Here is a 27,741-nt window from a genome sequence, read left to right on the forward strand (position 1 = left end):
CACAATTTTGCCTCCCTTGTCTGCTTTCATTGTCCTAATGTCAGAATTTTTAAACAGGTTATGTAATGCACTTTTTTTTCTTCTTTAGTGAGGTTTTCTGTATAACCATAATGGCTAATTTTCCTAAATTCTCTTTCACAAATGTTCTGAAAAACCTGAAGAGTAGATTTCTGAAAAAACCTGAAGAAAATCAATTTGTTTAGAAGTGGTCATTGGATTTGTGTGCAGAACTTATAGTTTTGAGTTTTAAATCCAGCATGATTGCAGACAAACTGAGCAGGGCAATTTTGTTACCTCACGAGTGGTCCCTCAAAAAAGAAATGGCGGAAAGAATATTCCGCAAATGAGGCCAGCTTTGCTGCAATCTTTTTGCATCCCCCATGAACATAAAATGCAGAAGCTACTTTGCCCTGAATCCCCCTCCGGGAGATTCCCCAAGGGACGCACTAGTACACAATTGGCCTCCAGGTTTCATTTATGCATTTCCACCTATTCCCCTGATACCCAAAGTATTACAGAAAGCCAAAATCCTGGGAAGGACCATCTTTCTAATAGCCCCTGATTGGCCTCGTCAGATTTGGTTCCCCTTCCTTCGACCTCATCTGTTGGAGGAGCCTTGGATTCTGGACCCAGTTCTGAATCTTCTGATGCACTCGTCAGGGGCTCTTCATCCCTCCCTTCAGTCCCTAAAATTAACAGCTTGGCTGCTCCAATTCCCAACATAGCCAGGTTCCATAACCTCTCAAACGAAACGCAACATATCTTAATATCTTATCATAAATCCTCTACTAGGAAGTTGTACCTCAGCAAATGGAAGAGATTTTCCATATGGGCTTCTCAGAATAACATTGACCCTTACCAAGTCTCTATTTCCTCCATATTAGATTTCTGACTATGATTTTCAACAAAGGAGTGGCGGCTGCTACAGTTATAAGCAGCTTGCCGCCATCTCTAATTTTCATCTTGATACTGAAGGCTTTAACATAATGTCACACAAGCTATTTAAAGACTTTCTCAAGGGCACTTTCCACCTTAGACCAGCAGTTAAATCCCCTTATACCCCCCGGAACCTAAAATGTATGCTCTCACACATTATTCTCCCACCTTTTGAGCCAGCTTCTTCATGTGATTTGAAATTTTTGTCTTGGAAGACTATCTTTTTAGTGGCCATCATGTCTGCTCGAAGAGTCTCAGAACTACAAGCCTTGTCCATAAAACCTCCATATTTGGTTTTTCATTCACTGCAAACAAATCCTTCATTCTTACCTAAAGTTTGCACTGAACCTAACCTTAACGAAATTATAGATTTACCAGTTTTCTTCCCTAAACACACCCAACAATTTGGAGTATATGCTGCACAAACTTTATCACAGACAGCTCAGATTTTACCTAGATAGAACCAAAGAATTCAGAAGATCCAAACAACTGTTCTTTTCGTTTTCAGATTCCCGAAAAGATATGCCTGTGGCAAAAGCAACCCTATCAAAATGGTTATCTGATTGCATCACTTTCACTTACTCAGCTGCCAATTTACCTCTACAACATAAAATTAAGGCTCATTCTGCCAGAGCTGTGTCCACATCTTCTGCTTTTTCAGCTAGGCTACCATTAGATAATATTTGTGCAGCAGACACTTGACCAGAGCTTCATACCTTTATCACTCATTACAAAGTTGACAGGGCCTCCTTTGGTTCTACTGTCCTGAGAAACATACTTCTGTGAGCCACCTAAGGAAGATGGTGCTTGGGACGCTACCCCATCTGTAAGAATGGATGGCGAGATACAGCAACTTCACATAAAGAAGTTATGCACTCACCATAACATCCCATGTGAGTTGTTCATCTCGCCTTCATTCTTACTTCCCACCTGCCAACCCCCTCCAGATTTTTTCGAGGAACAAGATTCATGTTTTATCATGGTTGCTTTGTCTTTACTATGGTATTTATTTAAAGTATTTAAAGTGACAGAATGGCATATGGTATTACTAGAGGCAGCAAACAAGATCTGCGGTAACTCAAGGTGCATCATGGGATAGGGACTTGGCCTCAAGCTGTCTGAAGACCTCGAGCTTTGTAGTTGGCTGACTCGGAGCCGAGGATCGGCTCTGAACCCATCTGTAAGAATGAAGGTGAGATGAACAACTCACATGTAACATTATGGTGAGTACATAACATGTTCATCGTGTTTCACTGTTGCAGTCATAACTGTAGGGTGCTCCTGCCGGCAGGCAGCCCGAGGTCGGCCAGAATCCCAAAGTCTGGGCCCGGCGTCGGCTGTACAAGCTAGTACCCTGACGTCAGTATGCTCTGGTACATAGCCCTCAGCCGACGCCATCTTCTCCAGTCTTTCTTGCCGTGCGGTGGAAAGCAGCTCGCAAGTCGTTGGTTGGCGATTTTCGAACAGCGTATTTGGTTGTTGTTGGTCCGAAGTTCTTACTTCTCTTCTCAAAGCTAAGTACCCCGTTGGGGAATCTTTTTCTTGTTCCTCCGATGTCAGAAAAAGTTAATAATTGTATTATGTGTGGAAAACAAATACCTCATAAAGATTTCCACTCTTACTGTCTACCCTGCTTAGGCCCTGACCACGACGTTTCTTGTTGTCAGTTCTGTGCCAGGTTCAATTCTCGTACTATCAAGCGGAGGATGCGACTGGGCTCTAAATTACTTTGGCAGACGCTTCAATTATAGAATGTCGGACACTACCGGAATTCAAAAGAAGCGCAAAGACAAGGACAGGCCTCCGAGGTCCAAACAGGACTCGTTGCAGCTGGAGCCAGCGTCCGGTTCGGCTGTCATCAGTGAGGCGCTTTTGCAGCCCCTGTCATCCGCCACTTCTGAACCGATGGCCGATACGGACTCCCATGGGGAGCCATCAAGGCCTACTATTTTATCTGCTGCAGGACCTTCGGACGTCGCTCTCTCAGATGGGTCCGGAACAGCTGTGCAGGTACCGGCTTCTGAGGGGGTATTCAGGCCTACTCACATTACTATTTCAAAGGCAAAGACAAAGACTCCTGTTAAGTCTAAAGCTCCTGCTCAGGCTACTTCTGAATCTACTCCCAGGACACAGAAGCAATTGTTAAGGATGGCTGAGGATTTGCTAACAATGATTAGGGGTTCTCACCCCCCCCCCCTCTGAGAAAAGGCCTCGACAGGATGTTCCTATGGATTCCTCTGACCAGGCTTCTTTATCTTCTGTCTCTTCCTCTGATCAGGAATATTCTTTTCCTCCTTATGAGGATTCGGATGCTGAGGACTCTTTGCCCTTTGCCTCTCCACCTGAAGATTTTTCTTTTGGGGAAACCTTACATGAGATGAGGGAACATTTTCATTGGGAAGGTCAGGATTATTCTGCTTCCAAGAAGAGGCTTAGAGAATTCCTTCTTCTTCCTCAACATAGGCCTTTGGCTATCCCTCCTGTTCTTGACATTGTGGATGATGCTTTTTCTGTGGCTAATTTGAATCCTGATTCCATGCCTCCTGCTCCTTCTAAGCCTGATAGATTTTATAGGGTTCCTGAGTCTCATTTGTTCTTATTTAAGAACCCTTCTGCGGATCCTGAAACTATTTCTCAGGGCTCTAAGGCTGTTAAAGTTGCTACTTCTAAGAATCCTATTCCCTCTGAGAAGGATTCTCGTGCCTTAGACAGGTGGGGTAAAAAGGTATATTCTTCTGCTACCCTTTCTGTTAGGGCTTTAAATTGCCAGTTTCATATGTTTAAGTATCAGCAATTTCTTTTGTCTGTTTTAAAGCAAAAGCTTGCTTCCCTTCCTGCATGTGCAGAAGATAAGGAACTACAGGATGTATTGCATGCAACTGAACAACTGAACAAACATAGCTTGCATTGTGGTTTTGATGCTTTGGATGCTTCTTGCAGGGCCGCAGCCTCTGGTACTGTTATCAGGAGACATGCTTGGCTTCGTGTGAACAAAGTTTACCTGAACAGGTTAAGGCTAAATTATTAGATGCCCCTGTTCAACATGATGTTCTTTTTGGATCTAAGGCTGAGGAGGTTATTAAAAAGATGGAAGAAAATGCAAAATCTATGCAAACTGTGAAAGACTTCTTGCAAGTTCAGCCTCCTAGATTTTCCAGGAATTGGCCCTCCAAAATTGGTCCTTGCCCACGTCTGACAGGCCTCAAAGGGGAAGATATAGACGCTCCAGAGGTCGTGGCCAAGCTCAGGCCTCCTACAGATCGAGACAATGGACTGCTTCTTCACCTAGAAGGAGAGAAGACAGATCCCAATCTCAAAGAAAGCAAACTCAATGACTCTCTCGGTTGGGCTACAGGACCTCTTTACCTGGATGCCCCTCTCGGAGGAAAACTTTCTCTTTTTTACAGAAATTGGACTCATATTACCCAGGACAAATGGGTATTGGGCGTGATTTTATAAGGCTACAAATTCCACTTTCATACCCTGCCAAGGGCTTTCGGTTAGCCAGATCTGCCAAAACATCAATGGTCAGAGGCCTTAAATCAAGTGGATGCTCTTCTGGCCATGAGAGCCATAGAGCCTGTTCCACTCTCAGAGATGGGAAAAGGTTTTTATTCAAGACTGTTTCTGGTTCCAAGAAAACAAAGCTCATGGAGACCTATTCTGGACCTTTCTGTGTTAAACACCTTTTTGGAAATTCCAAAATTCAAGGTGCTTACTCTGCAGCAGCTGATTCCAATGCTCTCTCAGGACGCCTGGATGGTGACATTGGACCTAAAGGAAGCTTATTTACACATTCCCATCAGGCAGGAATGCCGGAAATTCCTCAGATTCAAGTCAGGTTCGAGACACTTTCAATTCTCTGTACTGCCCTTTGGTTTATCTACTGCGCCCAGAGTCTTTACCAAGTGCCTGGCACCAGTAGTGGCTTATTGCAGACTTCAGGGGATTCAGATTTACCCCTACTTGGACGACTGCCTTATTCAGGCAGACAGCAAGGATCTTTTACTTCAACATCTGGATTTTGTTCATCGTCTTCTCCTTCTACTGGGATTCTAAGTGAACACAAAAAAGTCACATTTGATCCCTTCTCAACAAATGGTATTTCTGGGAGCCCTCTTAAATACAACCTTACAAAGGGCCTTCCTCACTCCAGAAAAACAAATACAGCTGGCTTCAATTTTCAAGACTTTAGCAACTCTAACACAGTTCACTGCAAGGAAATTCCTGCAGGCACTGGGCTACATGGCCTCCTGCATTCTGTTGATTCCAAATGCAAGGCTTCATATGAGAAAGCTTCAATGGTATCTGAAAAGTGTATGGTCACAGCATTACCACGATCTGGACACTCTGATTCCTCTAATCCCCTGCCTCCAGAAGGAGTTCCTTTGGTGGTCCAGGGTGTCTGCTTTAAACGAAGGAAAGCCTTTCCGTCTTCCTCAACCTTCTCAAATCATAACCACGGACGCCTCGGATTATGCTTGGGGAGCACATTTTCTAGGCAATTGCCAGCAGGGAACCTGGACAAGGGACCATCTTCACTGGCACATCAATCTGAAAGAAATGTTAGCAGTTCAGAATGCTCTTCTAGCCTTCAAGAACCTTTTGCATCCAGGGCCTCTTTTGATTCGCACAGACAACACCACAGTCATGTGGTACATAAACAAGCAGGGGTTCTCATTCACCCCTTTGCAGACTAGCTATGGCTTTATGGGACACAGCTCTGAATCTGAATCTACATCTCCAGGCTCAATTCATCCCAGGAGAACAGAATCTCTTAGCAGACAGCCTGAGCAGAAACATTTTAGATCCTCACGAATAGATGCTAGACACCAACTTATTCAACAGGATTACTGCAGTTTGGGGATGTCCCCAGATAGATCTGTTTGCATCCCATCTCAATCATCAGCTGCCTCGCTTTTGCACCAGGTCCTTCCACAAAACAGCTTGGAAAGTGGATGCCCTGTCCTTCAGCTGGAGAAACCTTTCGGGATATGCCTTCCCTCCTCTTCCTCTACTTCCTCGGGTATTACTGAAGATAAAACAGGACAAGCCCAAGTTCCTCATCTTGATTGCTCCAAATTGGCCTCGACAGTTTTGGTATCCAACTTTAAAGCACCTGTTCTTGGAGCCTCCTTGGATTCTCCCCCCTGAACCCTTCTCTTCTGTCCCAGCATCAGGGTCAGTTGCTACATTCCAATCTCAAGACCCTTTGCCTGGCAGCTTGGCTCTTCAAAGGAATTTGATTTCTTCTAGTCTTCCCAAACAAGTTTTGGATGTTCTTTTGGAAGCCAGACGGCCTAGCACTAGGAAATCCTATGCCTCTAAATGGAAGAGATTTTGTATTTGGATGCAGGACCGAGGCTTGGACCCACTGGTGCCTGATCTCTCTTCTATTTTGCTTTACCTTTCGGAGCTTTTGTCTAATGGGCTTTCCTTTTCTTCCATTAAGATTCATGCTTCTGCTATTTCTGCTCATTTCAATACTGATCCTCCTGTTTTTTCTCATCCTTTGGTGAGACAGTTTTGAGAGGGGCCAAGAATTTAAGACCTCCCAGGACCCCTCCTGTTCCTGCTTGGGATCTTAATTATGTTTTAGAAAAGCTTACCTTGCCTCCTTTTGAGCCTGCTGCATCTTCAGATATTAAGTTTTTATCTTGGAAGACAGTTCTTTTGTTGGCTTTGACTTCTGCCAGAAGGGTCTCAGAGTTGCAAGCTCTCATGGCTGTGGAACCATACCTTATTTTCCACCAGGACAGAGTATCCTTGAGGACCAATCCTACTTTCATGCCCAAGGTGATTTGAAAGTGGCTTTAAATCAAACAATTCACCTTCCTACCTTCTTTCCTAATCCTCAAAATAAAGGGGAAAGGATTTTGCATTCCTTGGACGTGCACAGACAGTTACGATTTTACTTGGACAAGACTAAAGAGTTCAGAAAATCTAACCAATTGTTTGTTTCTTTTGCCTCCAGTTCTCTTGGAAAGGCTATTTTCAAACAAACTATTTCCAAATGGATTTCTTATGGAATAAGATTTTGTTACACTCATCATGGGAAACAGTTTCCAGGTACTGTGAGAAGTCATTCTACTAGAGCAGCTGCTACTTCTACAGCTTTTCTCAGAGGAGTTCCTACCAAGGATATCTTGGAAGCTGCCACTTGGAGTTCTGTGCATACTTTTTCCAAGCACTACAATCTCCTTTGGTATTCTAAGACCAGGGCAGGCTTTGCCTCTGCTGTTTTGCAGGGTCTTCTTGCTGCCCCTTCTTCTGTCTAAACCTCCTCCCTTTTTCACTGCTTTGGGATTCCACCCTACAGTTATGACTGCAACAGTGAAACACGATGAACATAGTACAGTTGTGTACACCTACCATAAATGTAGATGTTAGAGTGTCTTCACTGTTGCAGTCGGTGTTTCCCTCCCTCCTATCCCCTCTTTTTTCTCTTTTGTGGTGTATTTGTGTTTCCTTGTTGGATTCATTTTTGATTTATTGGGGACTTCTGACATCTAGGGCAAGAAAGGCTGGAGAAGATGGCGTCGGCTGAGGGCTATGTACCAGAGCATACTGACGTCAGGGTACTAGCTTGTACAGCCGGCCTGGGACCCAGACTTTGGGATTCTGGCCGACCTCGGGCTGCCTGCCGGCAGGAGCACCCTACAGTTATGACTGCAACAGTGAAGACACTCTAACATCTACATTTATGGTAGGTGTACACAACTGTACTTTCTTTATTTACAAGGTTGAAAACTTATATTGAGAAATTTATAGGAATTGTAGTTAATATTAAGGATGTGATGTAGATGAGGGAGAGAGAGGATGAACAGATGGAGCAGAGGAAAGAAAGTGGGTGGAGAAGGACACAGATAGCTAGGAGATGGGTTATTATAAAGAATAGGGATGCATTTAATGATTATACATGTGGAGGTGGAAAGGGAGAATAGGAGAGAGGAAGTTTCAGTTCATGCAGTTGGAAGGAGTGGGGAAGACTAGGCCGGTGAGCAGGATGTACAGAGCCATGATTGGTTTAGATGCTGTTGTAAGGTAGCAAAGTTAATGTCGGAGTTCGTATGAATTTTTATAGCAGGGATGCAGGGGATGAGGTGCAGCTTTAAATGAAATCATATTTTTTTGACATTCACTTCTCTCCTGCAGTTTATTTTTTTATAATTCCAGGACTCAAAATTATGATTCTTAGAATTGTAATGATGGAGAGATGTATTTTGTCGTTGTTCATTACAAATGTCTGTATATAAAGTTTATTTTTCTGGGCAGTGAATGCCTACGTTTGGTCAACTCACAGTAGTGTGTTATGCTTTTTATTTATTTATTTTTTTAAAACGTGTTATGCAACTTAAATTGTGTTTGTGTGTGTGTGTGTGTGTGTGTGTGTGTGTGTGTGTGTGTGTGTGTGTGTGTGTGTACGTATATGTATATAATATATGTTTTTTTTTTGGTGTGGTGGGGTACCCATGTCTCTCTCATTTATCGAACCATGATGACTCTTCAAATTCCATAACTGTAAATGATAATATAAAGTGGTTACTGCCGAAGAACAATTTCAGTGAACTGAAAAGGGTGTCTTTTCATAGAGGGAGAGAACAACCCTAAACTTACACTTGGTCCATGATCACACAACAGTAGGGAAAATTCATCGTAACCATTTTATGTCATCATTGGCAGTTATTACTGTCAGAAAATTATCGTGTACTTATTATATACTATATTACTTATTATATACCTACAACGTGATTGCACAACAGTGGAGAAAAGTAAAAAAAAAAATTGCAGTGCTGTACCGTCCCACACAGTATAATGCAGTGTGATTTCAATTAAGCAATCAAAAGAAATCAATATTACAAACACAACTTTCGTGATTGTTGCCAAATATAATTCTTACACACACCAAAATTTAGAAAAATATCATTTGGCATAAAAAAGCAACTTTATTAGAAACCAGGAACATCATGTAAAAACCAAAAATTAACTAACGCCTGTGCATACACCTTTAAAGCACATAAATATTTCATCAGTTAGAACATTATTGCAAATTAATTTAAATGAAAATATAAAGCAAAAGTAATTCAGTTGAAACAAATGAGTTCTTAGAATAACAATAATTATAACAATAGTAATAATAATACAGTTGAATACAAAAGTACACATATCCTAATTTCTATGAAATGAGATTCCAAGATACTTCCAAAGCTGTTATATTAAATATTTCATAAGTAATTCATTATTAAGGCCCTTTGGTTGCAAAGTATCATAAGTGAAAATAAACTAAGCCTCCTTCAGTAATAACATATGAGAAGGATCTAAATATAAATCAGAACATGTCACATTGTAAAGAATCTTAATAAATCCGAATCACTGTTATATTTCAAAAAATGTGACGCTACAGAGCTGCGAGGAGAATTATTTTTGACATCTCGAATGTGTTCACGTATCCTCATCCTAAGTTTGTTTGGTCTTACCGATGTAAAACTTATTACAGGGGCAAGTAACATATAAATCACCATTTTTTGATAACAATTAAATACCCCTGGAACTTTGAAAAGTTTCCCATTAATGATATGTGTAGTTCCCTGATCCATGTAACTACAAGTAGTACTGAGACTCCAAAACCTCACTACCCATATGTGTGTGTACAACTCTACTTTTTATCTTTTCTCATACTGTTACATCTGTTGAATTTTCCTTTTTAGATGTATATATTAAAAAAGATCCTGTAAGGGGTATGTTGGTTTCACATATTTATCGGAAACCTACTTATTCTAACTCTCTCTTTTTTTTTTTTTTTTTTCCACTATACTAGTTGCCAGCCCTTCCATCAAAAGAAGGCAGTTAAGGGTCAGATGCTACTGGCTGCCTGTATAGTTTCTTCTCTTGATAACTTCATTTTGGAATTTTTTAATCTAGCTGATATACTTAAGAAGAGGGATTATCCTACAAGTATTATCCATAGTGTAATGGATGAAGTTGTCTTTAAAAGATGTAATTGAACATATGTTCCACTTTTAAATCAGAATGACAAAGTTGTGGACCCATACAATGAACCACATGTAGCCAGCACAATTTCTGTGTGTTGATAAACAACAAATCCTAAGACAGTTATAGATTTTGCAACTACCTTTATTACTGTTTCTGTTGATAGCCAGTTTGTTGAGGAGACATTAAGTAAGAATTGGTGCTTGACATCTGCACATTCCCAAATTCTTAAAAAAAATTAGGACCAAAACCCAGAATATTATACAAGAAGGGAATGAGCTTTAAATCTTTTTTTGAGAATTTACAAGATACTTTTCCCAATCCTTCTCCCATGATGTCTGTTTTCGGTTGTTGTAACTATGTATATATTGGTGAGGGTGTTAATATTCAGCAGCACCTCATTGTAACAACCAAGAAATATAATTGTAATATGTATGGTGTAGTGTATTTAGCTGTTTGCCAGCAATGTTTTGCATTCTGTGGTGGCAAAACTGAGAGGAAATGGAAGGAGTGGTTTATACAAGCATTTATATCATATTAAAAACAAAAGAAATACTAATGCACTATACAAATGCATTGAATCTAATTCCCAACATAGATTTTTTATTTTTAGGTTCATAGGTAGGTACTAGGCTATCGACCCAAGGGCCTAAGTAAGCCTAGCCAACAAGGTTCTCTGGCTTATGCAACCCAAGAAAGTTATTTTCCTGTGCCCCTGTCAAGCAGAGCCACAGAAGTGATCCCCAGGGTGTATTTTCTATTTCCCATCCACTCATCAAGATTTTTTCTTGAAGAGTGCTAATGAGGAACTTTGCTTGACATGGATGGGTAGCTTGTTCCATAGTACGGGAAGTCTCTGGGACAGGAATCTATGCCCCCAGCATGTCCTGTTTATTCTGGTGACAAGGTTTAGGTCCCTAGAGCATGTAGCTCAGAGGGATTGGGATTTCTTTAGGTGTAGCATGTCCAGCAGCTCTGAGTTTGACATAGCTTTATATGTTGCGCAGAGATCACCTCGGAGTAGGTGATATGCTACGGAGTAAAACTGGAGGTTTTTGAGATGGTCAGTGTAGGGCATCTGTTTGAGGCCAGTAATCCTCTTTGTGAGGTACTTCTGTGGCCTTTCCAGCTGCTGCAGATGTCTTGTGAGGTACATTCCAAAATGGGAGTTGTAATCTACAATGGGTCTAATGAGTGTCGAGTAGAGGGGAACAATTACCTCTTTTTTTTCCTGGATGAGAACCCTTTTGTGATGAGGTGTGCCACGTAGAAGGATTTCCTGACTACTGTGGCAATGTGATTATCAAAGGAGAGACTACTCTCCACCTAGGTCCCAAGGTCTCTTATCACACATTCGGCATTAAGTAGACTGCCACCTATGTGGTAGTTCATGTGTACAGAGTTTTTACCAAAGGGGATGACAATGCACTTTTTTGCATTGAGCTTGAGGCCATGGCTTTGACACCAGGCATCTGTCTCAATGATGCCCTTCTGTAGGATGTCCACATCATTTGAGGACTTGACTATGGCTCCTAGTTTGCAATCATCTGCGAACTTCATTAGCCAAAGGCCTTCTGTGTTAGCTTGTACTTCAGAGAAGTAGATACCAAACAGGAGAGGTCCTAGGACTGACCCTGTGGCACTCCACTTGTCACTGGTTTGAAGTCAGATTTGGTGTCTGCAACTTTTACAGTGTAGGTTCTGTCAGTGAGCCAGTTGGCAACCCATCTTGTGACTTAGGGATTTATACCTAGTGAGATTAGCTATAATTCCAGAATGGGGGATGGTGTTGAAAGCCTTGGCGAGGTCATGATAGGCTATGTGAACCACCTTGCCCTCGTCTCTGGCTTTGGTGACTTCCTCAAAGAAGTTGATCAGGTTCAGGAGGCATGATCTTCCTTTCACAAACCCGAACTGGGTGGGGTCCAAAGTTTAGAGGTTACCAATGTCTTTGTTTATGAGTTCCATGATGATACATTCCATGGTCTTACAGACCAGGCTCGTCAGGCTAATAAGGCAATACTTCTGGGATCAGTGGTGGTTCCCCCTTTGTGGAGTGGGATAACTGTTGCTGTGTGCCATTCAGTGGGCACAAAGCCTGACGTGAGGCTGTGATTGAATATGGTGCTTAGGTGGGGAGCCAGTTTGTTCTGAAGTTGTGTAAAACGCAGCCTGGAATGTTGTCCAGTCCCATGGATGCTGTGTTTTTGGCTTTAGAGAGTGCAGCTTTTATCTGGGTAGTTGTGATTACAGGGACTCTGCATTCTTCCTGTATAGATATGGGCCCTTTAGGGGGAGAGAGGGGGGTAAAGTGCTATCTGCCAGGATGTTGGGATTATCAGTTGTTAATTGTATTTTTAGTGCCATTGTGCTGTGGTAGAACAAGTGATATGCCATCCTAGAGGTGGTCCCTGGAGTTTATTAGAAAAGAGGGAGCTTTGGTGGAAGCTTTTCCTTAATAATTCCACGCCACCAGGCTTGAATGAATTGGTGTCTTTTTCTTGCTTTCTTAAACTTAAAGCGTATTGTAGATAAAATACAAACTTGTTTTAAATGGGTGATTAATACATGGTGTTTTATATCATGTAGTTCTGATTTTTTATACTGATCCAGTTATATCTGATCTTTTACTAGTAAAATGAATTCACTAATTCTTCATTATTGATTTTATGGGATCATTGTATTGTTATAATTGAACATGTGCTTTGTTGATTGTCTATTTAAACCTGTTTGTATGTCCTTGGTGTATTCTGATGAAGTCCCGTGATGACTAGGGACAAAAGCTTTTAAACACAATAATTTTCAGTGGATGCATTTGTTCATGACCTTTTCTTGGTTTTACAATCTTAGTGAAATCCTTCTCCCAGTTATAGCTGCATAAACCATAGAGTTAAGCAGTGGTACATTCTTGCATGTCAAAGGCTATTTCGTAGGCAGTCTAGCCTAATTATTTTCCACCTACCTGGTGCGGTATTCAAACCAATTTTTCTGTATCAACACTTATTAGCACACCCCAAATCAAGATCTTACCTATGAGCCAAAATGTTTTCTCTCCGTAGTTGTGCAACAAGACTTTGGTCTTGCACTAAGAGGCATGCTGCTCCTCATGTGGAAACTGTTCTTTCAGACAGACAGCACAACAGTAAATCAACTTCAAACTTCCATAGCACTATCCACACACTCCTTATCCCACATTAGTAAGCATCTGAAACCATGTGTTTGCACTTCCCAACTATGTCTGCTGCCATCATGGTTAAAATGGGCAAGATTCCAAAAGACTTGCTCTTGGTGCAAGTGTCTTATTTTGGCATAAGCCTGCCTCAATTCCAAAAGGCTTGCTGTCAGCGCAAGTGACTTACTCTTGTGTAAGCCTATCTATGAGGCAGGCTTACACTGGGCCTAGATTCCAAAAGACTTGCTCTTGGTGCAAGTGTCTTATTTTGGCATAAGCCTGCCTCAATTCCAAAAGGCTTGCTGTCAGCGCAAGTGACTTACTCTTGTGTAAGCCTATCTATGAGGCAGGCTTACACTGGGCCTAGATTCCAAAAGACTTGCTCTAGGTGTAAGTCACTTAAATTGAAAGCAAGTCTTTTGGAATCAAGCCCAATGTAGCAATTGTCCCTATGTACTACTTAAAAAGACATGATGTGACAGATGGTTATGTAATAATTTTGGAGGCAAAGCTCTCTCTCAAAGCTTTTACAAAATGCAGGCAGGTTGCCAGTACTGCACAGCACGACACTAAACCAGTTATACAGCTCAGACCAAACACACAGACCTATGTATGCTGTGGCTGTTAAAAGCAACCTAACTAAACCACAAAGGTCTCCCAAATGTAACCTAAGAAGCAATGATTCTCAGCACCTTTCACAAATGTGCAGCAAGGACAGCACCCACCATGAAACATACATGTAAGAGTCACAATATTTCAGTTCAGAAGCCCATACGCCAGTCCTTCACACAGTTCAATATTCTAGACATAGGTGACTCCATAGTGACACACAGTGGTGCACCACTTGCAAGGTTGTGCAAGGAGAGGATCATAGTCAGTTTCTTATCAGCTGCCAGGATTCATTGCATCACACATGCACTCAAATCCCTGCATCCTAAGTACACAGTTGATACAGTCATAGTGCAGGTAGGTGCAAATGACTTGACATACCTTCCTGGACCATATAAAGGGTGACACGATGGAGCTGTCAAAATGTGTATGAGGCTGGTATGAACTTTGCTGTGAGCAACATTCTATAGTAGTCAAGAATGATGCTAAAATACAAACAAAAGATTGACTTCAACAGTTGGCTTAGTTTCTGATGTCATTCAGAGAGGGTACTGTATATCTACCTGTAAGGAGACTGGAGGCAATCTTAACTGCTTTGCCAAGGATGTCCTGCTCTTACACCCTCAAGGTTTTCATATAGTGGCTAAATCCATGTCTGCCCCCATGGTGCCTTTTTTTAGGCAGTGTCAGTCTTCTAAAGCCTCCATCATAACAGAGTACAGAAAACATAAAGGTATTGCTGCTCAGTGCTAGGACCCTTAACAAAAAACTCCACTATCTGCACTCCGTACCCTGGGAACCCCCAACATATCCTTCATGTGCATCATCACAGAGACCTGGTTCAAGATCAATGATAGCATTCTGTCACTGCAGGATTTTAGTGCCTTCCACACTTTCAGGCCCACCATTTTCTAATAAAGGCACCAAAGGAAGCAGGGTCTCTATATTCTTAAGAAAATTCACCTCCAAATACAAGATAACAATCTGGATAAGTTCAACAGTGCATGTCTGACTTATTCCTTGTCAGCACTTGAGTAAGGCAAGGATCATTAAAAAGTTGCCAAGATCTGTAGAGGTGCTGCAGTCTACCACTGACTTTTCTTGCTCAGAGAAGAAATCCAAGCGATTCATCCAAAGATTCTGCCTTGAACCCATAGGTTCTGATATTAAGAAACCACCTTGATGGGCCTTTTTGTAGGCTATCCTTACTTCATCGCTGACTTTGACTGTTCTTTTCTGAAGCATCTGCATTTGAAGGGGGGTTGTCTGGCCTCAGCCTGCACATGCCATAAAATTAGAGAAAGCTTAGCTCCATTTCCACCAGTTCTTTTGTGCCACTTATACAGTTTGATTCTTAATATTTGTCATGGGGACATTTCTGAGTGTGATACAAGAGAACATTAAGCATAGAAGTCCTTCTGGCCACCAAATCATAAGCCAGAAATCCACACCAGCGTTGGGCTTACTTTTTGAGGGGGGAGCATAAAGCGGTGCACTGCCATAAGTGTTAACATTTCAACCTGGCCACTCAGAGAGAGGAGGAAGAAACTGTGTAGGCCTGTGCTGTTGAAAATGGTGATAGTCAAGTGTGCCTAACTGCAGGAGTGGCTATAGGATCCTTCCTGTAGCAAATGCCTTAATAGCAGTGCTCTAGAATGCATGTGGAGTATGCTCACCCTTTCTTTCAAAAATGGTTTAGGTTTGACAGATTCTCATTTAAATTGCTTGACTGCGTATGCCATGAATTCTCTTTTTTTCTCAAATAGCACTATTAAAAGTAAGACCGTTTCCAATACTGGATGTTCTAGGAATGTGTCAGAAAATGAATCTTGTTTCAATAATATGGAGTTTGCAGATTTTTTTATAAAGGGAAATGGAAATCCTCACATATCGTCCACTTTATTTCATAATTAATAGCCTGGCAGAGAGGGCTGAGCAGACTTTGACTGGAGGGATGAAAAATAACAAAAAAAAACAAAGGGCAATAATTTGAAAATAAAACTGTTACAATTTTTGTTTAGTACTCTTTTGATGATCACGTTACTCTCCAGCAGGTATGTTTATAGCATGAAGGCTGAGTTTCATGTACGACTTGCTTCTTCCAGACAGGTTAGAAGAAAAACTTCTGATAAACGCAGTTGGAAGGGTTCTCCAGTAGGTGATGGATTTTTTTGTTATTTTAATCTGTCATACTTTTCCTCTCCTTTAGCATTCAGACTGCCAGTTGTTTCAGCTGGAACACCCTCTTCCCCTATAGCCTGAGAATCTAGCTTCATCCATGTTTAAGGGAGTAAGAGTTGACCCTAATTGGCCTTAGACTAGGGGAGCTTCTTGGTCCTAGGGCAGCATCATACTGGACCATTCAGCAGAGGTATGTTTTTGTTTTAGCCCATGAAACTCCTTCCTGAAGAGCCTGATGTGCATGCCACTGAGGCAGAGTTGTATTGCTGGCCCTTTGGATAGATGCATGCCTCATCCAGCTGCTTTACAACTGTGCTGCTTGGCAAGCTAAGCACGTGCCACAGTCCAGACCCTACTGATAGCCTGGCCTGCAGTGGGATACACAAAGAGATTATACTTCTCAATATTGTCCTCCCACCCCATCCTGTGCAGACATGGGTGCATGCAACTGTTTCCTCTAGTGCCTGGGCAGCTAATCAAAGCTATATTGTCTGGATTGTAGTCAGGGCCGTGTCCCTCAATGCCATAGAGGTGATGGTCTTATTTACAGAACTGTATTCAAGTGTTGTTCAAGACATTTGAGTTGTGTTATAATACAGTGATCACAGATGACAATTTGCCTGTGAAAAGGAATTAAAGGAATTTTGATCGAGTGCAATTAAGATTTGAAGAGAATGGACCCATATGAATTTGGAAAAACAATGGAAACTTACTGTGCAGAGTGCAAGTTCCCACATTCATAACAGGGACATGACATATTTGTGGGAAAAATATTTGAAGAACTCGTACCTGCAACTGTTATCAAAGATGATGTATATTCTTCAGAATATTCCTTCTGTCACCCTAAATTGATGATCTAGTCATCTGAAAGACCTGTAATACACAATGGTAAAGTGTTCTTGTAAAGAATAAGAATGTGTTCTGGTTTCAATGATGACCTTTAGTCTGCCCTGACCTTCCTAGGCAGAAACATGATATTGAAGACTTTATATAGTGTACTGTGGGCTTGCTGCTTAATAAGTCTAGGGTTCCACGTTTCTTACAATAAACATTCCAGTTTAGCAGATGGTGTTACCAAATAGTGAAGTATAATATCTTGTGCATTTTGATGTCCTTCAAGAATGCAACTGCAGTCCTTACATATGGGTTGTCTTGCCTCAGGCAGCCCTTGGTCGGCCGGATTCCAAAGTCTGGGTCCGGCGTCGGCTGATGTCGCCTCCTCCTCGACGTCAGAGCGGCTGGGGTATAAAAGCATCAGCCGACGCCATCTTCCTCAGTCTTTCTTGCCGCGCGGTGCCCGAAGCAGAAGCAGTTCGCAAGTGTCGGTCGGTCAGCTCCTGTGTTTTACGTATCCGAAGTCATCAAAAAGCTAAGTACCCCATTGGGGAACCTTTTCTTGCCTCAGCCGATGTCAGAAAAAACTGAAAAAGTTAATAACTGTTTGTCTTGTGGTAAACAAATGCCTCATAAGGACTTCCATTCTTACTGCCTCCCCTGCCTTGGCCCAGACCACGACGTCACGGCCTGTGCTGCCTGTGCTTGCTTCAATAAGCGCACTCTCAGGCGCCGGGCAGAGTTTGCTGAAGACTTTTTTGGCGATAAATACTCTTATACCATGTCGTCGGAACAACCGACACCACATATTTCCAAAAAACGGAAAGACCGGGACCGACATTCTCGGCCCGCGACTTCCACCGACACCATGCCAAAAACTACCGCGAGTGCATCGGTCTCTTCTGAGGCGGTTGTTCCACCGCTCCGGACCGACGACACCACTTTACCGATCACTCCGGCCCCGGAGCCTGCGCCGGTGCCGGTTGTTGATTTTCCTCCAGAGACTGAAGCCCAAGATTTGCCCGAGACCATTCCGGTGGACAAGGTGACTCCAGCACGTGGGGCAGCTAGGCCCCCTATGTCTATGTCTATCAAGGCCTACACACATGCTAAGGCTGCTAGCCAGGCTAAGTCTCACCCTCCTAAAGCTTTGCCTCAGCCCACTACTGATAAACAAATCATGACTTTAGCTGCAGATTTAATTTCCTTAATCAGAGGCTCCCAGGCCATCCTGACAGAGGTTCTCAGCCACCTTCTGACAAAAGGCCCAGGGTTGAGCATACAGACATCCTTTCTTCAGATGAAACCTATGATGTCTCTGATCACTCAGATACCCAGGAAGAGTCCTTCCAGGCCTACGAGGATTCTGATGTGGAGGAATCTGTTCCTTCTGCCTCTCCTCCTGAGGATATTTCTTTTGGGGAAATTCTCCACTCCATGAGAGAGCATTTTCAGTGGCAAGGTCAGGAATTCTCCGACTCCAGGAAATGGCTTCGTACCTTCCTTAAGCTTCCCCAACACAGGCCTTTAGCTATCCCTCCAGTGTTAGATGTACTGGATGATGTGTACTCAGATTCAAGTGCTTCCCCTGATTCTCTCCCCCCTGCTCCTGTCAAGCCAGACAGATACTACAGGATTCCTGAAACTCACAAACATTTCTGTAAGGCCCATGCTGTTGATCTAGAAACAATTTCCCAGGGGCCCAAAGGGGTGGCCACATCCACGGCCAAAAATCCTTTGCCCTCAGACAGGGAAGCTAGGTCCCTGGAGAGATGGGGCAAAAAAGTTTATACCTCAACCACTCTTGCCATGAGAGCCCTTAATTGCCTTTTTCATATGTTTCAGTATCAGGATTTCTTGATAGATGATTTGCAGAAAAAGTTAGCCTCTCCTGAGCCTTTAGATAGAAAGGCCTTACAGGATTTGGTCCATAACACTCAGCAGGTTAGCAATCATTTTCTTCAGTGTGGTTATGATGCATTGGAAGCTTCATGTAGGGCAGCTGTGACAGGGGCAGTCATTCGTAGACATGCATGGTTGAAAGAACAGGCATTGCCAGATCATGTTAAAGTAAAGCTTCTAGATGCTCCTCTGGAAAAACACAAGCTATTTGGTGCTAATGCTCAGGATGTGTTGAAATCAATTGAGGAAAAGGCTAAATCAGTGCAAACAGTCAAGGATTTCCTCCAGGTTCAGCCACCAAGGTTCAGCAGGAATTGGCTTTCTAAGAATTGGTCCTTTCCAGACACTGACAAGTTTCAAAGGGGGAAAAAACAGGCGTACCCCAGGAAGAGGGCAGTACAGAGGCTCCTACAGAGGATGCCAATGGCAACCGACTAACCAGAGAGGTGGCGCAGGGACATCCCCTGCTCCACAGGGACAATCACAATGACTTGACTTTGACACCGCCGACCAAGGCTCAAAGAGAAGCACCTTTAGGCGGAAAATTATCCTTATTTTCAAAAAATTGGCACATCTTAACAAAGGACAAATGGATTCTGGACATAATAGACCAAGGTTACAGGTTCCACTTCCGTACTTTACCAACAAGACAAGGCATGCCAAACCTGCCACAGAATCAAAAGGCAGAGGCATTCGAACAAGTTTCAAAGCTGATAAAAATCAAAGCGATAGAAAAGGTTCCTCCTCAGGAACAAGGCCAGGGATTTTACTCAAGACTGTTCCTTGTTCCAAGAAAAGAAAAGCAATGGAGACCTATACTGGACTTGTCCGCTCTAAACACTTTTCTCATTGTACCAAAATTTAAAATGCTGACGCTACAGCAACTCCTTCCCATGCTGGGCAAGGGGTCTTGGCTGGTCACTCTGGACCTCAAGGAGGCATACCTGCATGTCCCAATCAGACACAGTTGCAGAAGATACCTCAGATTTCTTGCAGGGTCAGAGCATTATCAATTCTCAGCATTGCCTTTTGGCTTATCTACTGCGCCCAGAGTATTCACGAAATGCCTGGCATCAGTAATTGCACAGTGCAGGCTCCAGGGGATACAAATATACCCTTACCTGGACGACTGCCTTATACAAGCGGACAGCAAGCAAGCCTTGACAAAAAACTTGAATTATGTCATTTACTTACTACAGGTTTTGGGATACACAGTCAACTTACAAAAATCAAGACTACTGCCATCCCAACAAATAATTTTTCTAGGAGCCAAACTAGACACAGAATCACAAATGGCTTACCTCACAGAAGAGAAGCAAGAACAATTACCACATTACTTCAAAAGCCTAGCAAAGCTCACCCAGATGACTGCAAGGAAAATCCTGCAGGCCCTGGGTTTCATGGCATCTTGCATTCTACTGATTCCACTGGCAAGACTACACATGAGAAAGCTGTAATGGTACCTAAAAAGTCTATGGTCTCAACACAGCCACAACTTAGAAGCAATTATCCCACTCATCCCATGTCTAAAAAGGGACCTTTTGTGGTGGGCCCAAGCAAGCCAGTTAAACAAAGGTATGCCTTTCAACAAGCCTCAAACAAGCCAAACCATTACAACAGACGCCTCAGACCATGGATGGGGGGCGCACATGGAGGGCAGATGCATTCAAGGGCAATGGACCCCCCAGGAAGTACATCTGCACATCAATCAAAAAGAGATGTTAGCAGTAATTCATGCAATCGAGACCTTCGGAAAATATCTTCAACAAGGCCATCTGCTAATAAAGACAGACAACACCACTGTTATGTGGTACATAAACAAGCAGGGAGGTACTCATTCTTACCCCCTTTGCAGACTAACAATGACTCTTTGGGAAACATCCCTGAAACTGAACATACAGCTGCAATCCCAGTTTGTTCCGGGCAGGGACAATGTTCTGGCAGACAGTCTAAGCAGAAACATCCTGGACCCGCACGAATGGATGTTGCATCCAGACATTTTTGCTCAAATAACACATGCATGGGGGAGGCCGGACATAGATCTCTTTGCCTCCCACCTCAACCATCATCTGAAAAAGTTCTGCTCGAGGACACACCATCCACAAGCCTGGAGAATAGATGCTCTCTCATTCAGCTGGAACTCTCTAACGATATATGCATTCCCACCTCTACCATTAATGACCAAGGAGTTACTGAAGATCAAAGCAGAGCAACCGAAAGGCATCTTAATAGCTCCAGATTGGCCAAGACAGCACTGGTATCCATTACTAAGGAGCATAACTTGCACCAACCAGTGGCCCCTGCCTCTATGGCCTCTGCTCTTGACTCAGCACAATTACAGGATGGTTCATCCCAACCTGCAAACTCTGCAGCTGACAGCCTGGAGGGTTCCATGATTTCTACCCATATCTCTCTTTCCAAGGAAGTTCAACAGATATTATTGGAAGCACGCAGACCTTCCACCAGAAAAACTTATTCAGCCAAATGGAAGAGATTCAACATCTGGAATACCAACAAGGGACAGGATGCATCAGTAATGAGCATCCCACAGATACTGGAATACTTGGCAGAAATGCTGCATAATGGACTATCCTATTCTTCCATAAAAATACACGCTTCAGCAATTTCAGCAGCTTACAATACTGATCCACCTGTGTTTTCACGCCCTTTACTAAGACAATTTCTAAGAGGGATAAAGAATATCAAACCCCCCAGAAAAACACCAGTGCCTGCATGGGACCTCAACTTCGTGTTGGAAAAATTAACTCTTCCTCCTTTTGAACCAGCAGCATCTTCAGAATTGCAATTTCTTTCCTGGAAAACAGTTTTCCTGTTGGCAATTACTTCAGCAAGAAGAGTTTCGGAGATACAGGCCCTCATGGCAGTACCTCCATTTCTCATTTTTCATCAAGACAGGGTTTCTTTAAGAACCAATCCTTCCTTTATTCCAAAAGTGATATCCAGGGTGTCTCTAAATCAAGCAATTCACCTGCCCACCTTCTTCCCCAGTCCTCAAAATAAAGGGGAAAAGCTGCTGCACACTTTGGACATACACAGACAACTACGCTACTACTTGGACAGAACAAAGGCCAACAGAAAATCTGACCAACTATTTGTAGCATACGCTCCTGGAGTGCAAGGAAAGGCAATTTCCAAACAAACTATTTCAAAATGGATTGGACATTGCATCAGATTCTGTTATTCTTTCCATGGAAAGGGTGTGCCATCCAATATTAGGCCACACTCCACCAGAGCTACAGCCACCTCCACAGCCTTCCTAAGAGGGGTGGCTACAAAGGACATTCCAGAAGCTGCTACATGGAGCTCCATGCATACATTTTCCAAGCACTACCACCTGCCTTTTATATTCCAGATCCAGAGCAGGCTTTGCTTCGGCAGTCCTGCAGGGCATTTTAGCTACACCATCCTTATCTTAGAGCCTACCACCCCCAGCTTGGCTATGGTATTCAACCCATATGTAAGGACTGCAGTTGCATTCTTGAAGGACATAGTACAGTTTTGTACCTACCATAAATGTAGATGTCCGATAGATATGCAACTGCAGTCAGGTTTTCCCTCCCTCCTACCCCTCTGTGTATTGGGTCCACTTCCCTCCTTTTATACTTAGCTGGGGATATCTGTTATGGTGTATCTGTTTATTGCTATTGTGTATGTCTGGAATTTTTTATCCAGCTCTAAATTCGGCCTTTCTTGGAGGGCACCTGGCATCTGGGGCAAGAAACACTGAGGAAGATGGCGTCGGCTGATGCTTTTATACCCCAGCCGCACTGACGTCGGGGAGGAGGCGACATCAGCCGACGCCGGACCCAGACTTTGGAATCCGGCCGACCGAGAGCTGCCTGAGGCAGGACAACCCATATGTAAGGACTGCAGTTGCATATCTATCGGACATCTACATTTATGGTAGGTACAAAACTGTACTTTTTGCTTCTAGATCGTGCCACAATACACACAGTAATGAATTAACAGATGTTTTCTTTTTCTGTAGGTTCGTCAAGCCAGGTCATATCTCTGTCTCACTCTCTTTCACTGATATTTATAAATAAATATATATGCGCGCACACACACACACACACCTCTCTAATATATATCTCGAGCTGCGTCTTGCTGCTGTGGCATGCATGCTATGGAGACTGCATAACTTCATTTCTCAATCATTAAAGGTGTTGGACAGTACTTTCCCAAAACAATTATTCCATTTATATTTTAGTTACTATTATTTCAATGGAGCAGGAATAATCCGGATCACCCAGTTCGCAGACAAACATGAATGCAGCAGCAGCAGTAGCAGCTGCTCTTGGTAAAACAATAGCCCAAACTGCTGTTTACCTTTTACTATTTACTCAGACATTTTTGCTTCGGTATTATTAATGTACCTGTCTACAGTTAGCACATCACAGTGCATGATGCTTTTCATTCCATAAAATTGCTTTTCTTTTGCTTGTAAATACTGCAGACTATAAATAGTAGGCCAGGACATCACCACCCTCCGCATGTCTGCATTCAGATCATTCTGTCGGACTGGTTATGCCAGTAGGTGTGGGTTTACTGTCCTATGATTTTCCATTCCAATGTTTCATGTATTTACTTGCTTTTGTTTATCAGGAAAGTCCATCAGGAACTGAAATAATCATTTTTATCGGAGGCCTGGGGAGAAAAGCTCTAAAACAAGAGTAGAAATATATTTTTAACAATTGAAATGAAAAACGGTCAACAAACATTATTTGCAAAATATTTTAAAGCAAATGATCAACAAACATTATTTATAAAGCATATCAGATTAAGAAAATACATGATTTCAAGGTATTGTGAGTAAAATCAAGAATACTATATTTTCATACTTCAAACTGTAGATGTGGTACATTTACATATTGTATTCGTTGCCAGGTGTTATTTTAGGGCAAATTTGAACTGTTGCAGGTTATTTAAAAGTCTGATGTGGTTTGGAAGTTTGTTCATGCCTTAGAGATGGCAAGAGAGAATAGCTAGTCATTATAATAATTTATTAGTGACATTTTCAATTCTGAGGATCTTTCGGTTCTATTTGGTACATGCCATGGGATGAGATTTTGAAGTGAGGTTGTTTTAAGTGGATAGTGAAGTATTTTGTGTTCTGTGAGGATGTTCACTGTAGGTACTGAGTCCTGTAAAGTGGCCGGAGCAGTTTGAGAGGCAGGTGAACTTGTTGATTTTGTCATAGGTGCTTTCCAGTTTGTGTTTGGTGGAAGAATTCAGACTTGTGAATATTGTTAAGGGATATAGGATGGTAGGAAGGAGAAGGGAGGTGTCATCTATTTTTTTGTAGTGATCACTTAGGTGCTTTGCTTTGTAAAGAGAGCCTAGTTTACAGTGTCTTTTTGACTGCAGTGTCAGTGTGCATCACATTTTAACTTTTCAATGATAACTCCTAGTAATTTTGTGTTGGTGACATTTCCAATTTTTGTGTTGTTTGAGGAGATAGTATTAAGATCAGCGCTGTTTTGATTTCATTTTTTTTTTGGAAGGAACAGGATTAGTTTGGTTTTGTTTGGGTTTAAGAGCAATTGAGGTTTAATAGCCAGTTTTCTACAAAGGTGAAAGCTTCCTGTTTGGTTTCCATGCTGGGAATGTTGAGGTTCATAGGTGTGTTCTAGGCTAATGGCCTTGGAGCCTTTACAAGCCTAGCCCATAGGATTACCCTGGGATTGTGCCACCCGACCTCAGTTCCCAGTGCCTCTGTCAAGTAGAGCCACTGGAGTGATCCCCGAGGTGAATTTTCTATTTCCCATCCACTCGTCAAACTTTCTCTTGAAATAGGGCCAGTGAGGAGCTCTGTTTGACATGTATGGGACATCTATTCCATAGCATGGGCAGTCTCTGTGTTATGAACCTGTCCCTCAAGTACGTTCTGTTGATTGTGGTAATGAGGTGGAGGTCTCTGGAGTGTGCAGTGTGGAAGGATTGGGATTTCTTCAGACGTAGCATTTCTAACAGAGCTGGGTCAGACTTGACTTTGTAAGTCAAGCAGAGATCGCCTCCAAGTAGGTGATATGAGACAGAGAATAGTTGGAGTTTTTTGAGTCTGTCCATATAGGACAAGTGTTTAAGGCCTAGGATCCTCTTTGTGAGGTACTTTTGTGGCCTTTCCAGTTGTTGCAGGAGTCTAGTGACTGAGCAAACCAAAGTTTAGTTATCAACATATTGTGGTGAGTTTTGATTCCTTGTGCGTGTCATTAATGAAGGTATCAAAAAGTACTGGCCCAAGTGTGGAGCCTGTGGGGACTCATTTAGTAAGTGGAAGGAAGGTGACGTGAGAGTCATTCCATTTTACAGACTGGATGTGATTGTTTAGCTAACTGGTGAACCAGCTAGTTTAAGGGAGTTGAGGCATATGAGATGTTAGTCTTTGGAGAAGTAGTTATTGTGAAACTGTGTCAAAGGCTTTTTAGTTGATATTCGACACTCCAACCCCATGTGTAAAAATGGGGGATAAGGTGTTGAGGATGGATGGACTAGGCATAGAAGTGACTGTACAAAAGCTTAGGGCTCCTTTGTGATGTAGGTGTACTGTCCATTGACTTTATATAGTCTATCTGGTATGTAATTTTCCTATAATTAGTTTATCATGTCTAAGCAAGAGGCATATCTTACTTTAGTGATTTTTTATTTCCAGACTAAGGCTTCTGATAGACATAGGTATTTAAGGGTGTGAAAATTCCTGCTTTTCTAGGCTACCTGCCACTTGTAACAATGGTGGCCTTTAATTTTTCTTAATCCACTTTTTAGTAGGAGCAAGACTTCCCCCAAAGCTTATTTGTATACCACTACAAAAAAAACGTTGTAGTTGGTTAGGGTGCTATCTCCCCATCCTCCTTACTTAATATCAAAGATGTAGCTAGGCATACTTAGTGTATTCAAATGATTACTTTTTTCTGAGATATATTATGGCTAGGGTTGCTACCTTTTCAAATGGCCAAAGTGGGACATTTTCGGTACAAACATCAGATTTTACAGGCCGACACATACCCACGATCAGTACAAAGGATAGAACCTAACTTTTTTGCTTAAATAAAAGCTTATTCTTGTAGCATTTAATTGCTTATTCTGTTTCTTATAACGTTTAGGTATTTTAGATACAGAATGCCTGTTTTATGCAACTATTACATACAATATAGGAAATAATTTTGTCCTAAAATCTCAGGACATTTGACATTTTTTTAATTTTTTGTCAGGACACAACTGCCCAAAGAGGGATTGGCCCTCGCAAAGTGGGACAGGTGGTAACCCTAATTATGGCTCAAATTGCAGGAAGACTAGTATTTGCTATATAGGGCTATATATATTCGATGGGAATGCGCCCCTAAAATAACCTTTTATGATTTTAATTGGCAGTAATTGCAAATAATGTTTCGTTCCAGAGAGTATAAGGACTACGTACATTTTTAAAGACTAGGTGGTTTTGCGGGGCGTAGCAAGGGCGTGAGGTTATAAAATATAAACTTCTGGCTACGTCTCTGCAATGTAATGGTGTCCTGCTTTTGCTTTGACAAACATGTGATTTAGTAACTTTCTGTGTTGCTACGAGCAATATTTAACATCTGACCTTATTGCGGCTAAGAGCAATATTTACATTCTGCCCTTATTGTGCAGGGCCTTCGTCAACTCTGAATACTACTGCACAGTGTATGCTGCTCTGGAAACAATGTATCCATGATGTTTCAGGCAATTCTGCATTGCGTGTCAATCATGGCATATTTGCATATGGAAACGCCGGCCGGCGACTGTCAATCACACCGGCCACGCCCACTCATGCGCGAGACTTCCTTAATTACAATATAATCCTTCAACCTTATGTTTATATGCAGCACATTTTAATAACGGTGATTATTGTCCACAGCTTTCTATTTATGTAACAGTTTCGTCGCTATCTTATCGATTCCCCCGTCATCTATAGCATGACGAGTAACCCTGTAAGAGAACAATTCAGCAAGTTTAGACATCAAAATGGGTAGGGCAGGGAGTGGAGAAAAGGGTGCAACTTTTGTACAGAGTGAATGTTTACTGAAGTGGCCTCGATTTAAAATATGTAACAATGTACGGCCTATAAAGTATTACGTTTCCTGGTATTTGTCATCTGTGACACCTGCTAAGGTCACACAACCTCAGGAAATTTAGGCAATCAAAATGAATATGAACAGATTTTGAAGGTTTTAGTTTAACTAATTTTGTTTAAATGCGTGTTTTAATGAATAGCTAAAGTTTGGTGTTACGTACTATCTGCAGCCCTGTCTTCTCTCCTATAATGGTTAAAGTCAAGACTACAGCCAACATCTTGTTTCATTAAATTTTTCAGTCGTCTGCAGACTATCATAGTTCATTCTAAATGTGTAGTGACGTCTATCGCAGTTACTAAAGCAACTACTCAATCATAGAATGCAAGTATACAATTCCCAGCATTCCTTGGGGGAAAAAAGTTCAAAACCACAACATCCCAAAATTCCCTTCAGCGAGTTGTATCGATGAGTCTTGACGCCAATCTTCAATGAAGCACTTTATTGGTTCTCAAAAATACACCTCAATATAGAACAATTTGATTGGTCGTAGAGTTTCACATACTCTTACTATGATATTTAGCATAGCATCTCAATCGGGGAAGTTGAATATTAGGCTCCTGTTGTAGTGGGCTATTTTAACAGGTAAGAGACACCGAAAGCCGTTTGATTATATTTGCATACCTCTCAAGTGTACCTAATTACGAGGAACGTACCTCATGTGGGGTCTTAAAAAGTTCATGTTCCACACTGAAAAGCTCTGTCACACATTCATTGTTAGGATTTTTTTTAACTGATATCCATGGTAAATACAAAATAATTATGTTAATTAATTAAAATATATGTTTTGTATGAGTAAAACCAGCATATTTTAATCATTGTATGATCTTCCTAGCTGAAGTTGTTAGTAAGCTGTTAGTATGTGTTCCAAATTTTGCCCATTTGTTCCACATTATATGGGATAGTGTTCCTCATTTCAGAGATGGAAGGTTGAGAGGTATGTTTGTATGGGAAGAAAAATTGGAAGCACGCTGTAGAGGATGAATGCATGTACTGATTTAATAC

General features: G+C 42.0%; 1 protein-coding gene across 4 annotated transcripts in view; it reads left to right on the forward strand.

Moving 5' to 3' along the window:
• Window positions 1-27,741, forward strand: part of CLP1 (cleavage factor polyribonucleotide kinase subunit 1) — a 181,930-nt gene that overhangs the window by 66,826 nt on the left and 87,363 nt on the right. The window contains exon 1 of one of the 4 annotated variants that reach the window (XM_044084106.1): window positions 27,206-27,321. The exons of the other annotated variants lie outside the window; for them this stretch is intronic. The gene's annotated coding sequence lies outside the window, so the exon portion shown is untranslated. Of the gene's footprint in view, window positions 1-27,205; window positions 27,322-27,741 lie in introns of those variants that run through there. 4 annotated transcript variants of the gene reach the window in all.

The sequence above is a fragment of the Protopterus annectens genome, chromosome 9.part0 (assembly GCF_019279795.1).
Source record: "Protopterus annectens isolate FY-2018-M chromosome 9.part0, PAN1.0, whole genome shotgun sequence".
NCBI lineage: Eukaryota > Metazoa > Chordata > Ceratodontiformes > Protopteridae > Protopterus > Protopterus annectens.